Source organism: Ursus maritimus, unplaced genomic scaffold (assembly GCF_017311325.1).
Source record: "Ursus maritimus isolate PB19 unplaced genomic scaffold, ASM1731132v1 scaffold_49, whole genome shotgun sequence".
Taxonomy (NCBI): domain Eukaryota; kingdom Metazoa; phylum Chordata; class Mammalia; order Carnivora; family Ursidae; genus Ursus; species Ursus maritimus.
This window is the reverse complement of record NW_024426652.1, coordinates 46,609-51,887: the sequence shown is the minus strand read 5'-3', so window position 1 is coordinate 51,887 and position 5,279 is coordinate 46,609. Positions and strand designations below refer to the sequence as shown.

Genomic DNA, 5,279 nt, shown 5'->3' with positions numbered 1-5,279 from the left:
CAAAGTTAGATTTGCCTAGTAATACCCAAATTTTCAGTGAAGGCAGCTATTTCCATATGAAAACCTAGAAGGAATTAAAATATAAAAATGTATATATGTTGTTCGTAAATATACCAGGGAAATCTACTTATTGTCTTGTAACAGAGTAAGACTAACCTGCATTTGAATTATGCACATTAGCCAGAATTTCTTATCCTATGTCAAGACAAGCACTGATATTGGTCCACTGAAATAAAAGACAGGAATATACACTTAAAAATCGAAAAGTAAGTGTCCAAGTGGAGGTTCAGGTAGGCCATTGGAGATGCAATTCTGGAGATCTGAGATAAGGTTGTGAGTGGAGATAAAAACCTGAGAATTATCAACATATTAATGGTATTTAAAGCTATTAGATTCTTTGAGGTCAGTCTTAATCAGTGTAATCTAATAAGAAATAATGTGAGCCACAAATGTGAGCCACATATATAATTTTAAATATTCTAGTAGCCACGTTAATAATGGTAAAAAGAAATAGGTGAAATTACTTTTAGTAATATATTTTATTTGACTCAGTTTATCCAAAATAGTATTATTTCAACATGTACTCAACATAAACATTATTAATGAGATATTTACATTCTTTTATTATACTAAGCCTTCAAAATCAGTATGTAATTTTACACTTATCACACTTCTCAATTAGAACTGGTCACATTTCTTTTTTTTTTCTTCAAATTTTTATTTAAATTCTAGTCAGTTAATATATAGTGTAATATTGGTTTCAGGAGTAGAATTTAGTAATTATTTGGTATGATTAAATTTGAATAATAATACTTATTCCCTCTAGACAAAGGAACTGTATTCTGAAAAAACAAAGACAATTCAGTTATTTGTTTAACTTCAACCTTTTTAAGTTCTATATTTAGTCCTCAGACTTCTCGAACTATACCTGCACTATCCAACACAATAGCCATGACTGTCACGGGGCTACTGATCACTTGAAATGTGACCAGTTGTTGTAGCCATTCTGGAAAACCGTATGGAGGCTCCTCAAAAAGTTAAAAATAGAACAATTGCAATTGCCTTACTAGGTATTTATTTACCCAAAGGATACAAAAATACAGGTTCAAAGGGGCACCTGCACCCTGATATTCACAGGTTTTCCTCATTTTAATCCTGATTTGGTGGCAGAAGAATCTCCTGAGTACACTATGTCATGGAAGTAGTGTTCTCGCACATCCATGAACTACATCTTAGGAATGAGTCTTTCCTGGAAGTCTTCAGCTTCATTGTCCTAATGTGTTCCAGACCAGTAGTCAGAAGCTCCCTCAGAAGCTGGATGAAATTTCCTTCTCAGACATTGCTTTTTAGATGAAAGTAGGGGGTGGTGTGAGGGCCAGTCAGTCATAGAGCAATTTTCAAGTACAATCCAATTTATATAGCCATTCAAAATCCAGAATTTATATTTTTATATATAAACACACAGAAAAAGGCCTAGAAGTATACCCACCCAAACTGAACACATTGCTAAAGAGACAGGTATGTGGAAGTATGGAGATATGAGGATTTTCATTATTTTTTCCTATTTGGTCTTTTACAATGAAATTGTAAAATGTATTACTTGCATAATTAAAAAGAATATAGAGAACGTAGAATATTATTCATCTCAATGTAGTTAAGCAAGCCCTGGTTATTGAAAATTCTATGTGTATAACATTTAGACCAAAACAAAAAAAATATTTAATTTTAAAATGTGAATATCTTTTTCAGACACGGAAATAAAAATATCATTTATTTGGTTAATTGTGGTCCATTTACTCCCAGGCAAAAAAAAAAAAAAAATTCTGACTCAGAGTAAAAGAGTAAGTGAAGAATCTTTCTTATCCTCTCTCCACCAGTTCTAGGAAAGGTGAGTGGGCAGCATTAAATTTCACTGCAGCTAATGAGTCTTTCCTAGAAGGTGGATGATTTTTTTCCCCTTTAGTTGAATTTCTGATTCTCAGAATTGCAGATAATGTAGCAATAACTTATCAGAATCAGAGTATGTTCTACCAGCACTCATCATGCAATAGATAAGCCCTCAGCTACCCATAGGAAAGTCTATTTCCCCTTTCTCATCCTGCTTCTACTTCACTGCTATTAATATGGATCATTTAGTTAAGTCCTACCTTGTGTAACTTCTAGAGGGAATATGGCCCAGGGATATGATAGGGAGTCCAAATAAATGGGTTGTTAGAGTTGGCATTTTTCTTTTGTTTTGGCTGCCTAGTGTCTCAGTACTTTTTTATGGCTGGGAGAATCCCAATATTAGCAGGCTTGGAGCTTATCTTTGGATAATTGGATTTTTTTTTATTGCCAGGTATTAACTCTTCTAGCCTTTCCTATAGCTACAGCACAGGGATGTACTCTTGGTTCCACCAAGCAGATACAGCTACAGCAGATTTTGATTCAGGGGCTAGTGATTCAAGAAGCAGAAGTGGGGTGGAGGGCAGCAATGTTGAAATATTGGCATTAAAAATAGCAATGAAGCAGGTAGTGCAGTTATTGCAGGAAAGACAAGCTCCTAGCACAGAATTGACAGTGGTTGAAACTCTGGCACCTGCTGGCCCATAGCAGCAGGTGTGGCTCTAGTGATGGTGATTTTTCATCAGACCAGTTCCGCAGAATAATTTGTACATTGGTCATTGAATCTGAGCCTCAACTCTGGGTTTTTAGCTTTCATTTATTCTGTGAAATTCCTGATATCCTATCAATAAATCTTTTACATTCTCATGCTTAATCAGCCAGAGTCAGCTTCTGTTGTATACAAGTAAGATCCCTGTGATGATTACATAAGAGCAGAGTTACCTCTGGTAGGTGCAGTCCCAGTAATCTGCCGAGGACAAGGAGAAACTGATTCTTCAGTATTGTAGGTTGTCCTGAATTTTCCTCCGGTGGTCTAGGAAGCCTTGTCATTTAGCATATTCTATTACAGAAAATACCCCCAAAGCCAAAATAACTTGGAGGAAGGCTTTAAGATATCTATTTTTACATAGAAAACTAAATTGAGGTTTGGTCCGGGTTGGATGTTGTCAGTCAAATCATTAGCTTTTTTTTCCAGCATGTAGGAGACGACTTCACAAACCAGCCCTTCTCCCAGAAAAGGAAATTTTGTGCCCCAGTCTAAAATATGAATATTTCCAAGTAGAGGCAGATGATCAGGCCAAGTCAAAAAATTTATAATAAATGCCGATTGCCTGGTAAGTATCCTATCCTTTGTTTGACAGTTTATTCCCTGGTTTCTCATGCCTATTTTCTGCAACAGTAAATGTTCCTCTACTCAAAGCTTAGAAGGTGCTGAAACCCAGGTCTGGGTAAGGAATACTTAATGATTTGGCATATGTGAATGTGTGCATGCCTTTCTATGTATCCTCTTCAAAATTGGACTAAGAATTTTCTGTAAGAAGCATCCATATCATTTCCCGTTTTCGTTTGCTGCACACCCTGGACATTTTACCAATGCTTGGTAGTAAAGGAAACACAAGTGAAAAACACTACTGTTTCAGTGACAGATACTGGGTCCTTGATCTTATAAATAAAGCAATTGAATTTTTGTTAGTGCAATGAGTAGATAGTATATTTCATTATAGAAAAATCAATAGTTGGAAAGGAAAAATAGTGATAAATTTGAAACACAAAAATTAGTAGTAGGATAAAAGCCAATATACAAGTCTTAGCTTCATACATATCATCTTGATTACATTAGCCGTCAGACTTCAAAAAATGACCAAAACAGAGACATGACACATTGATGAATGAAAACTGTACAGAACTTTCCATAATAGACCTTTAAGACTGTGGGTATTTGCTTTTGAGACAGGATGAGGGTTCTTCATGTGTAATGAGTCACACTTTCACGAGAGTAAGGAATTAAACACTCAGACGTGCCCAGAAGATATTTTTTATCTCTAGTGAGAGAAATTCGGTATTCCTGAGAGAATGATAAGACAACTTATTTCTCTGTATTTTTAGAAATTTCTTTTGGTGGTGCTCCCAGGACTTTCTTGAGTGCATCTTTCATATCCTTGTTCTGAAGGTTGTGAATCAGAGAATTAAAGAATGGGGTTGCCATGCAGTAAAACAAGGTCACAAATTTCTGTGTCCCAGGATGGCTCCTGGAGCCTGGACTCACATACATCACCATGAGTGAGCCATAGAACAGGGAACCCACCAAAAAATGAGAGGCACATGTAGAAAAAGCTTTGTTCCTACCTGAGCCAGCTGGGACCCGAAGGACGGCATGCAAAACTAAGGTATAGGACCCAAGGATGTAAAGGAAGGTGATGAAGATAATAAGAGAGCTTACAGTAGCACAAGTTAGAGTAGTCTTGGGAACTGGAGTACAGGACAGAGCCAGCAGTGGTCCCAGGTCACAGAAAAAATGGTCAATGATGTTAGGGCCACAGAAGGGCACCTGGGTCATAAGAATTTCAGTATCAGTATGGATAGAAAGCACATAGATGGTGAGTCATGATGGTGGGGTAATGCAGAGGTCAACAGATAGCAAGGAACTGATCAAAGGACATTGCAGACAGAAAGTAGCCCTCAGCAGCACACATGGAGAAGAAGAAGTAGAACTGGAGCAGGCAGCCAGCATAGGAGATGCTCTTGGTCTGGGAGATAATGTTGGCCAACATTTTGGGCACATCAGAACTGACATAGCAGATCTCCAGGAAAGAGAAGTTGGCCAGGAGGATCTACATGGGCGTGTGGATTTTCTGGCTTGACCACACAGCACAGATGATGGATGTGTTCCCCCATGAGAGTCAGAAGGTAGATGAGGGAGAAGATGACAAAGAGGAGGATCTGGATCTCCCTGCGGCATGGGAAGCCCAGGAGAATGAACTCAGTCACAGACCCAGAGATAGTGTTGGTTTCTAAGATATTCATTCTCCTAATCTATGAAGAAATGAGCAATAAGGATCATTATCTTAATCATATTTTGTCTCTTTAAATGGGATAGACTGGTGATGGGTAGTAAGGAGGGCACATATTGCATGGTGCACTGGGTGTTATACGCAACTAATGAATCATCGAACTTTACATCAGAAACAGGGATGTACTATATGATGACTAACATAATATAATAAAAAAACATTAAAATATTTTTTAAGTTATTTTTATTTCTTCTGACTCCTATATACTCCTTTAATGCACTTTTGTAAAAAGGCTCTATATGGTTCTGAATTCAATAATTCCCTTCCCAGGATCTGGTTTAGCCCAATGAGATCAGGGTTCTGGGAGAACCTGGTATGCTCCCA

General features: G+C 37.3%; 1 pseudogene; it reads right to left on the bottom strand.

Moving 5' to 3' along the window:
• Positions 1 to 3,970: 3,970 nt before the first annotated feature.
• On the bottom strand, positions 3,971 to 4,908 carry LOC103681510 (annotated as a pseudogene).
• Between the last annotated feature and the right edge of the window lie 371 nt (positions 4,909 to 5,279).